The following is an 11,804-nucleotide window of genomic DNA, read 5'->3' on the forward strand; positions in this document are numbered from 1 at the left end:
TTTATTTTCAACTTTATAGAGATAGAGTTGGAATGAAATATCTGTTGAATGTCATTTTGGTAAAGCAATAACTTTTATATACATTCCAGGAAAGTTGGTATGGTTTAAATAAGAGGCATTTGGAAAAGGGAAATGTGGAAAGTTGGGACATTTCTCTTGGCTGTGGGTGGTCTCACTGCTTTGAGGTACATTTTATTAGCAGCAAAATGATATGCAGTAATTTGCTATATAACCCCTATCAACAGCTGTCTCGTTCATATGTAGGCTTGCTTGCTACCTTAGAGACTCCCCAAGCCTTGAGTGTAGCTTGGAACCCCTCAAAAATAATGCATCTTTTAAGAGGAAGGACAGATAGATAGAAAGGCAGTTCAAAGAAGCAGACAGATGTTCGCGGTTAAAGTTTAGAATGTTGCCCAATTCCATTTATGGTTCACTCCTCTTATTTAGGCATCAATACAACTGAGGCTAGTGTATTCCAAGGCCCTGTCAAGTCTTCATTTTATTCTTTTTGTCATTTATAAGTAAACATCCAGATGGGCTATTTTACAGTTCATAAACTATCAAGTGTGCTACTTTCATCAGCTACCCCACTCCATCTTATCACTCCCACCCCCAATCTCTAGATTTACAGTAAGTTACAAAACCAACATGAGGGGAGAAGTTTGCTGCTCTTCTCTAATGCTGAACACAAGCTCTTTCCATGGTCCCAGATAGCCACCCCAGAGTGAGCTCTCATTCCATCTGGACTCAAAGGAATTTGTTAAAATTGTGGTTTGCCTCTCTTAGCAAAAATTGTTTCCCTTGTGATGGGAGAACTGAGGTCATAGAAGCCAAGAAAAGTTTTATCTCCTCATAGTTCCTCCTAAAGTAATGTGCCTTCATCAAGAAAAAAATACTAAACCAAACAAAAACAATTTTGCTAACCCAAAGAATGATGGTGATATATCTTGGCAACAGGATCATAATTAAGATGTGATGGGGCCAAGGATAGGAGTAGGAACAATGCTGACCAAGTGGGTAGGAAAGCCACATTTTGGAGAATGGCATCTCTTCAGTTTCTGGTTTCTAACTGTGGTTGCTGAAACTGAAAAGTCCTTGACTTTTCTCAAATCAAAGGGAGTCAATGTGGCTTTATATGTAGTGCTACTTTATTTGATCTGACACTTCCTAAACTTTTTTTTAAAGATTACTTTTCCTTATTTTGAACTTGGCAATCAATAACATTTCCATATGCAAAGAATGGAAAAGGATGATTGTATATGAAGCTAAGTGTCCCCACAATATATTACTTATTTCTTTTAAAAAATATGTAATGAATTCCTCATGTTAGTTTCAAAACTGCCCTGGTTATCTATGTCTCCCTCTGAACCTTCTATTCATTTCTGTCCATTCTTTTAAATTATTCATTTAAAAATTTTCTTTGCATCACTGTCACTAGTCCCCTCCATTTCACCCCCACCAAAACTTCCCCTTGTAATAAATAAGTATTGTCAAGAAAGACAAATATGCAATAGACGATGTCCAAAAACGTGTGTCTCATACTGTGCCTCTAGGTCATCATTTCTCAATCAGGAGGTGGGAAGCATGGCTCATCACTGGACCTCTGGAGTTATGATTAGCTATTCCATTGGTCAGAGTTCTCAGGTCTTCCAAAGTTGTTTTTATTTATATTCATTATAGAAATTGTTCTCCTGTTTCTTCTTGTATCTGAATTCATATTTTTCATCACTTTTTATAGCACAATAATATTTGATTACATTTATATATCATTATTTGTTCAAGCACTTTCAAATTAATGGGTACCTCCTTTTTCAGTTCTTTGGTACAGTAAGAACTATTTTTTATTTTTAAAAATTAATTTTTAATTCTCAACATTCAGTTCTGCAAGCTTCAAATTTTCTCTGCCTCCCTCTTCTCCATCCTCTCCAAGATGGTGTACAATCTGATACAGGCTCTACATAAACATTCGTATTAAACATATTTTTACATTAGTCATGTTGTGAAGAAGAATTAGAGCCGAAACAAAACAAAATGGGAGAGAAAGAAAGCGAGCAAATAGAATGCCTAGATCTATATTCAGACTCCATAGTCCTTTCTCTGAATGTGGATAGGATTTTCCATCATGAACGTTTGGAGTTATCTTAGAACCTTGCATTTCTATGAAGAGATAAATCTATCAAAGTTAGTCATTGCACAATGTGACTATAACTGTGTACAATATTCTCCTGGTTCTGCTCACTTCACTCTGCATCAGTTCATATAAGTCTTTTGAGGTTTTTCTGAAGTCTGCCTTATCATCATTTCTTATAACACAATAGTATTACATTGCATTCATATACCACAACTTGTTCAGCCATTCCCCAATTGATGGACATCCTCCAATTCTTTGCCACCACAAAAAGAACTACTACAAATATTTTTGTACGTGTGGATCCTTTCCCCATTTTTATGATCTCTTTTGGATACAGTCCCAGAAGTGGTATTGCTGGGTCAAAGGGTATACACATTTTTATAGCCCTTTGGGTATAGTACCAAATTGCTCTCCAAAGTTGTTGGATCGGTTCAATGCATTACTGTTCCAATTTTCCCACATCTTTTCCAGCATTTATAATTTTCCTGTTTTGTCATGTTAGCTAATGTTGTCATGTTAGTTAGATGTGATGTAGTACCTAAGATTTGTTTTGATTTGCATTTCTCTAATCAATAGTGATTTAGAGCATTTTTTCGTATGACTATAGATAACTTTAATTTCTTCCTCTGAAAACTGCTTGTTCATATTCTTTGACCATTTACCAGTTGGGTAATGATGTGTTTTCTTATGAATTTGACTCAGTTCACTATGTATTTTAGAAATTAGGACTTTATCAGAGACACAGTTTGTAAAAGTTCTTTCCCATTTTTTCTGTTTCCCTTATAATTGGTTGCATTGGCTTTGTTTGTGCGAAAACTTTTTGATTTAATGTAATCAAAATTATCCATTTTGCATTTCATAATATTCTCTATCTCTTGTTTGGTCACAAATACCTTTATTTTCCATAAATCTGCTAGGCAAACTATTCCTTGCTCTACCAGTTTGCTTGTAGTGTCAGCCTTTATATCTAAATTGTGTACCCATTTTGACTTTATTTTGATATACAGTGTAAGATATTGGTCTATGACCAGTTTTTGCCATACTATTTTCCAATTTTCCCAACAGTTTTTGTCAAATAGTGAGTTCTTATCCCAGAAGCTGGGGTCTTTGGGTTTACCAAACAGTAGAGTACTATAGTCATTGACTACTGTCTTGTGTCTTGCGTACCTAACCTGTTTCACTGATCGTCACTCTATTTCTTAGACAGTATCAAATAGTTTTGATGATTGCTGCTTTATAATGCAATTTAAGATCTGGTATCACCATGCCACCTTCCCTAGCACTTCTTTTCATTAATTTCCTTGATATTCTGGACCTCTAGTTTTTCCAAAAATCTATTAAAACATATGCATCTTTTTCTACTTTTGTGGACCTCTTTGATAGATATATATATACCCAGAAGTGGTATCACTCATTCAAAAGGTATACATAGTTTTGTGACTTTATTGGTACATATCCAAATTTATTTTCAGAATGTTTGGACTACTCAGTTCCACTAGAAGTTGCATCAATATGCCTGCCCTTCCACAGTTCTGGCAACAATTATCATTTTCCTTTTTTGTAATCTTTGCCAATATGATGGGGGTGAGGTAGAACCTCAGAGTTTTTAAAATAGTATTTTACTTTTTCCCAATTGTATGTCATGACAATTTTTAGCATTCATTTTTTACAAGATTTTGAGTTACAAAATTTTCTCCCTCCCTCCCCTTCTTCCTAAAACAGTGGGCAATTTGACATAGATTATATATGTGCAATTATGTGAAACATATTGTCATATTAGTCACACTTGTAAAAAAAAGAAACAGATCAAAAGAAAAAAAACATGAAAAAAATAAACTGAAAAAAGTATACTTTGATCTGCCCTCAGAGTCCATCAGTTCTTTATCTGGATTTTGAAGGCATTTTCCATCATGAATCTTTACTTGTCTTGGATCATTGTGTTGTTAAGAAGAGCTGAGTATATCAAAATTAGTCATCATATAATGTTGCTAATACTGTGTACAGTATTTTCCCGGTTCTCCTCATTTCACTTTGCATCAGTTCGTACAAGTCTTTCCAGGTTTTTTGGAATTTGCCTGTTTGGAATGTTGCCATCTTTTTTTTAATAGCACGATAGTATTCCATTACATTCATTTATCACAACATGTTCAACCATTCTCCAATTGATGGACATCCCCTCAGTTTCCAATATTTTGCCACCATGAAAAGGGCTGCTATGAATATCTTCGCATATATAGGTCATTTTCCATGTTTTGTGATCTCTTTGGGATACAGACCTAATAGTAGTATGGCTGAATCAAAGCTCTTTTGACATAATTCCAAATTACTCTCCACTCAGAGTTGTTTTAATTTACATTCCTCTTATTAGTAATTTGGAACATGTTTTCATATTGTTGTCGATGTCTTTCTTCTTTTGGAAACTACCTGTTCATATCCTTTGATTATTTGCCTATTGTGTAATAGCTCTTGTCTGTCTGTCTGTCTATCTCCCATATATCTTGTTTATCAGATCCTAATCAGAGAAAGTTGCTGGGATATTTTCCCCCATTTCTCTATTTCCTTTCTAATTTTAATGGCATTGGTTTTATTTGGTCAAAAACCAATTTTTAATTTTATGCGATCCAAATCATTTCTTTTGTCTCCTAGGATCCTCTCTCTCTCTTGCTTGGTCATGATGATCAACTCATCATTTGATCTCAAAATCTCTAATGAATTCATCACTTATTCATAGTTATGAAAGGGAACTTCTTTTCTGCTCCTGTAATTTTAAATGCTTTTTTTGTATACACACAACCACATATGTGTATACATATATGTATAAGTGTTTATCTATATAAATATATGTGTGTATATGTATACTCTCACATATGTATGTATATATGTGTGTATGCATGTATGTGTGTTGGAGTTTCATACTCCAAGAGGTGAGACTTGAACATACTTCTCACCTAACTCCAAATCTAGTGCTTTCACCACTATATATCACACTGCCCTTCTGTCATTAATTCTATGTCCTTATGTTTTTGAGGTAATCTGGGTTAACTGAATCTCATACCAAGCTTTCTACAGGTTCATTTTCTTTCCCGATGCTTTAATTGTATTATAAGATATGTTGCTTAATCCCCCACTTTCCTCTGTAATATTTACAAATTAGAAACTTGTATTCTAAACTCATGTGAGTTCTTGAAAGTATTAAGAATGGAGTGCTATGGGGCAGCTAGAGCACTGGCACTGGAGTCAGGAGGACCTGAGTTCAAATCTGATCTCAGACACTTAACACTTACTGGCCGTGTGACCTTGGGCAAGTCACTTAACCCCAATTGCCCCTCCAAAAAGCAAAAAAAAAAAAGAATGGAGTGCTGTTCAAAAGGAAAAGAGTGACCTGGATCACATTGGTTGTTGGTCTTTGGATAAAGGTCTCATATTTAGAGTACTGATACATTAAATTAATGTTTATTGAAGGTTGAAAAATTGTGCGATTCTTAGCACAATCTATACTCTTTACCACATACAGAAGGAAACAAGCATGCTGTATGGAACTCAGTACCTTTTAGTTTTTTAATTTTATCAATCTCTAATGACAAGTAGTTCATCATGCACCGGTCATTCTATTAATGTACCCTACACTCATACTCTTTTAGGCTGATTGACACGAAATAGATATCCTCTATTTTCAAGGTCATCTTTCCAAGCCTTTCCAGTTTGGTAGGACTTGCCAGCTGACCTCTTACTTCCATGCTGAGATGAGACACTGTAGTACTACTTTGTAGGTAACTTTTTGTTGTTCTTAATGTCTTTATCATTAACAGAGTAGTATCTATAGGAATGAGAGTTCAAAGCAACTTTAGAGATTGCCTATTTCAGCTTCATTCTTTAGAGAAAACTGGAGTCCAGAGACACAAATTGACTTGCTCAAGGTCCCAATTACTAGTAGTAATAATAAATAGCATCTATATAGTGCTTTGAGGTGTACACATACTTTCTAGAAATTATCTCCTTGATCTTTACAATAATAACCACATGAAATAGATCCTATTATTACTTTTTAAAGATTGTGTTATTAATAACGGTAATATCTATAAGGTTTAGAATTGGAAATGACCTTGGAGGTCTCCTAGGTCAGCCTCATCATTTTGACAGATGAGGAAACTGAAGCTCATAGAAATATGTTATTATATTATTCATTTTTTCAGATAAGGAAATGGAAGCCCAGAAGTATAGATGCCATTTTTCAGATGAGGAAAATAAGACTGAGAGAGGTTAAATGACTTATCTAGGCTCACACAGTAATTGTCTAAGGTAGAATTTGAACTCAGGCCTTTCCAACTTAAAGTCTAATGCTCCACCCACTATGCCACCTAACTAGCCCTCTAGTAGTTGCAAAGTTCAGTGCCAGAATAAAGCCCTAGGTCTTCTGATTTTAAAACCATTCTACTATAGCACCCTGGTTCCTCCTATGACTAGAACATTTGGTCTTGTTTTCCCCTCTTATTATGGCTAAGCTCATGACCTAGAGGTAATATAACCTCTCAAACTCAGTTTCCTCATCTTAAAAAGGGGATAATGATAGTGCCTTTACTTCTCTGGGCTATACTTGGTGCCTACCACTCTCTTAATGTCTAAAAAGGATGCAAGAAATGCTAAATGTGTCTGGATCACCAAATGTCATATTTTAAACTATTGTAGTCTTGTTTTGAGCAAGAAAACATCTGAATAAAGAACCCATTTTCATGATTTAAACAGACATATTTGAAGGAGCATTCTTCATGTGGTTTTCATGGCCCTACCAGAAATTGTGGGTGTTCATTTCAGTATTACTTTAGATTTAATCAGTTTTTACTGGAAAACATGTTCTTTCCCCCTCCAAAAACAGTTCGGGGAAAAGGTCTACAAATTTCTGAAAGCTTTTAGCCCAGGAAGATGAAAAGAAACACAAGTGGCCTGTGTGAGGGGGAAGGTGGTAGATATGTGTGAGAAAGACGGGAAAGGTCTACACTACTTAATTTTGCTCTGGTGACATTGGCAGAGCCAAGGGAACCCAGCTAAATCTTTCCTCTCCCTCAATTCAATAATTTATGAAATTGTGAAGGAAAGGCTAAGAGGCATTCTGAGGACTTGCTAGTGTCCACAGTTCCTCTGGCATTTCCAGAACGAGAGCATACACTTTGGATCCTCAGATTCAGAGACAGTGGAAAGAATTCTTAATGTGGAGTCAGAGGGTCTAAGTTCAAAGCACAATTTTGCTATTTACTGTGTGATCATGGACTATTTACTTGACCTCTCCAGACTTCAGTTTCTTTAATTATAAAATGAGTCAAGCTATGGTCTCTAAGACCCCCCCCCATTGTAAATCCAAGGATAACCTTCCTTTGGCTGCCAAGAAGTAGTAGTGCATCAGTGGAGAGGAGAGCCCTAAGAAGAAGGATGACTGTACTCCTGAGTTTCTGCACCCCGTGTTACTGGAACTCTGGACTGTCAATCAATATTACTGGAAATCCTTATCTCCGATTACAGAAAGTGTAAGTCTAAAGAGGTTTAAGTGGAGGGAGAGATTTCGAAGTCATCCACATATAATGAGAAAGGTTGGATTGAGTACTAATTTAGCATTATGATTCAAGCAATCTTCAGATTAGATTGCCAGTTCTAAAATGAGCATATTCCCAATCCAGTATTTGCAAATATGTAACCTTTAATGTAAATATAGCAAAGGCTGTTCTCCAACATATAGCATGATGGTATTGTGGGGCTCGAAGAGAGGCAAAATAGACATTTCTAGCCTCTTCTCCCTCCACCCTTCTCCAGGGAAGACTATAATTCTTGACAGGAGGGAAAGCAGGAGGTTTGGACCAGATATTTGGCTACTGTTCTCTTCTGAGAAAAAGGGTCTCAAACTAAAATTACATCTATCTGCTAATTTACATATTTTTAGTGTAGAGGATGTGATCTTAGGTTCAATTTAACTTCTGATCTTTGTTTCAATAAGGAAAGAGGACTCTAAACTTTATATACAAAGCTTGACCCCTTTCCCACCAAATTCTACCAGTTCTACAACAAATGCCTATAGCAATTATCAAGGAAACCCATGTATCCAATTTGATAGCAAAACAGAAATTTTAAAAAGTATACACAGGAGAATATATTCCAGACAATACAGAAGAAAATAATTTTTTTAGGAGAACAGTAGCTCATCTCAACCAAGAAAAGAGCCCCAGATTTCACCCAAAGAGAATTTTCCTGAAGTCCTGAATCTAGCAAGGGGATAGAGAGGTGATGGTGACTGTCAGATCCTCTGATGTCAGCTTCTTCCCTTAAGCAACCAGAAGTGAGGTTGACATTGTCCATCTTCCCTCTCAAAGATGGAAGTCAGAAGTGCTTGGAGTCCTAAGAAACCCAGTTACTCAAAGAAAAGTGGAGGAAAACTGTAGACTGAAAAGACTGGATCTCTCCCAGTCTTACCAACTCTTCCTCACAGATGCAAGGTATTGATCTCCATCAGTAAAGACTGAGTCCCATACTAATGGACTTTGTAAATATTAATTATTAATGTATTTATTTTGATGCTTTAGGGAGTTCATGAAAAGGCAAGTATTCCAAAATCTTAAGCCAATCAGTTAAATATGCATGTCTAGTACTACTCATATGAGCTTAAGAAAATCACTTAACCTCTCTGGTCCTCAGTTTCCTCTTCTGTAAATTTTGGGGGTTGAACTGGAAGAGCACTAAAACCCCTTTCCAAGCTTTAAAGCTATGATCCCATGACAAGATGATGGTCCCTAAGACCTATCATCCAAGGTGTAGCTAAATATACATACATCAGAGAGAAGTATAAAGACAAGATGAAATTGTCAACTGCCACCAGTAGTAATGTGTCTTGAATTATGTCTTTACTTATGGAGAACAGTTAGTATGCAGTGAACCATGGAGAAGCAGCTTGGCTATACTGTGGATAGAGCACTGGGTTTGGTATCAGGAAGACCTGAGCTCAGACAGGAACTCAGACACTTACTAGTCATGTGATCTTGGACAAATGTGATCATTTAGTGGCTGTCTAAGTTATTTCTTTGTGCTTTTTGGAGGGCAATTCTTTCTTTCTTTTTTATTTTGGAGGGGGGAAGGTAGGGCAATTGGGGTTAAATGACTTGCCCAAGGTCACACGGCTAGTTTTTGTGTCAAGTGTCTGTGGCCAGATTTGAACTCAGGTCCTCCTGACTCCAGGGCCCTCCTATTCACTGTGCCACCTAGCCGCCCCTATTTCAGTTATTTCTAATGTGAAATTGGGAAAATAATAACACCCACTTCCTAGAATTATCGTGCGAATCAATAAAAGCATGTTACATACTGCCTAGTACACAGTAGATGCTAAATAAATGCATGTACACACATTTATTATACATCTACTGTACATCAGGCACTGTGCTACATGTTTTTATAATAGGTATGTAATATCTAGATTACAATAGGTATGAAATTTTAGGCAGTTAAAATTATCATTATTATTATTATTAGCTTTTTTGGAGGGGGGAGGGTAGGGCAACTGGGATTAAGTGACCTGCCCAAGGTCACACGGCTAGTAAGTGTTAAGTGTCTGAGCTTGGATTTGAACTCAGATCCTTCTGACTCCAGGGCCAGTGCTCTATTCACTGTGCCACCTAGCCACCCCAAGCAGTTACAATTATGGGAAAATGGCAGAGTAGGTCAGAAAAAGCCAAGCTCTCAAGATTTTCCTCCACAAAAGAGATAAAATAGCACCTTAGGGTGAACATAGAGCCGTAAACAAACAAACAAAAACCAAGGGTAGGGGCCAAACACAGAGTCTTCCAGGATAAACAGCGGTCTGAGGAAAAATCCCAAGATGGGGTTTAGTTCCTATGAAGAGTAAATCAGGCTAGGGTCTACTGAAACAACAAGCAGCAAGCACTGGGATTAGTTGGATTGGGGGCTGCCTTGGTCCCACCCACAGGAACTTTTGCCCCCAGGACAATGAGGGGAGTTTGCATTTGAGCCAGGGAGCCTCTGCTGATAAAGAATGCCAGACCCAGCTGTGCTGTGAAGATGCAGCTCTGGGCAAGTAGGAACTAGCACACACCTGATGAGTGCAGAAGCGATGGGACAGGGATGCCACTGGCTGTGGGCACTTACATGAGGCTTGGGGTCTTGATTTAGATTCTAGGTCAGAGGGGATAACTGAGGGTGGATCTGAGGCTGGAGGCTACATCTTCCATACCCCACGACTAGAGGTGATTACAAAAAATAATAAGAAAATACAAAAAATAAGCTATTACACACTAAAAAAGATGCACTGGCAAAGGAGAAAGAATTCAACCATAGAAAGTTACTATGGGAATAGAGAAGATACACAAGGTGTATCATCTCATATCACCAATTATACAAAAATGAATACAAAGAAAGAAAGGAAGAAAGAAAAAAAGAGAAAGAAAGAAAGAAAGAAAGAAAGAAAGAAAGAAAGAAAGAAAGAAAGAAAGAAAGAAAGAAAGAAAGAAAGAAAGAAAGGGTTCATCTTTAGAGGAGGATAGTGAAGCAGCGCAAACTTCTTTCCCCAAAGAGTAATGTCAAATGGTCACCTTCCCAAAAAGAATTCATAGAACTTAAAAAAGACTAAAAATCAAATGAGAGAGATTGAGGAATAACTTAAAAAGAAAGAATAATCCACAAAAAGCAAGAAGATTATGAAAAGAAATTCAACCAATTAGAAAAGGAAATCCAAAATCTTAAGGATGATAACAACTCCTTGAAAATCAGAATTGGGCAAGGGGAAACCAGTGAAATTATAAGAGATCAAGAAATAATAGAACAAAATATAAAGAATGAAAGAAAATAGAAGAGAATGTGAAGTTTTAGTATTTTTTTTTTGAAGGAGGGAAGGCAAGGCAATTGGGGCTAAGTGACCCACTCAAGGTCACACAGCTAGTAAGTTTGTCAAATGTCTGAGGCCAGATTTGAATTCAGGTTCTCCTGACTCCATGGCCAGTGCTCTAGTTACTGCACCACCTAGCTGCCCCTAAAATAAAAAAATGAGAAAAGCAAGATAAAAGAAAGTAAAAAAGTATGATTCAATTTAAAAATGTCCAAGCATGCAATTTCTGTATATTGATTTATTTATTAAACACACACATTTACACCATTCTAAGTTCTGTTTATTTTAAAACTTGGTTTTAATGGCTGTCATAGCTAAAGAAGTGCATTGTTGGTTGTGCTTATAATTACTAAATATTATATTACAAAATTAGGACTTGTTTTTCAAGGTGTATCATCTCATATCACCAATTATACAAACATTTTTGTTGATAGCAAATTTCCATCTTCCCTGACATCAGTCAAGTGTTCATGTAAACTAATCCAAAGATGTTGCCTTTTCATATTTCTAACAAACATATAAAACCCACTGAAACTCTTCATTTGGGAGATTTTTAAACAGGTTAGAAAGTTCTGTTTTCAAAGTTTAACATTTTTACAAAATGTAATTTCTTTCAAGTAATAAGCATTTGTTTTTTCTCTCTCCTACTCTCCTCCTGCTCCATTGTACAAAAACAAGGATGGAAGGCAGGGAGGGAGGAAGGAAAGAAGAAAGGAAGGAAGAAAGGAAGGAAGGAAGGAAGGAAGGAAGGAAGAAAGAAAGAAAGAAAGAAAGAAAGAAAGAAAGAAAGAAAGAAAG

This window comes from Petaurus breviceps, unplaced genomic scaffold, assembly GCF_028583685.1.
Source record: "Petaurus breviceps papuanus isolate PSGF00001 unplaced genomic scaffold, PetGlider_PUasm1.0 154, whole genome shotgun sequence".
NCBI classification, from domain to species: domain Eukaryota; kingdom Metazoa; phylum Chordata; class Mammalia; order Diprotodontia; family Petauridae; genus Petaurus; species Petaurus breviceps.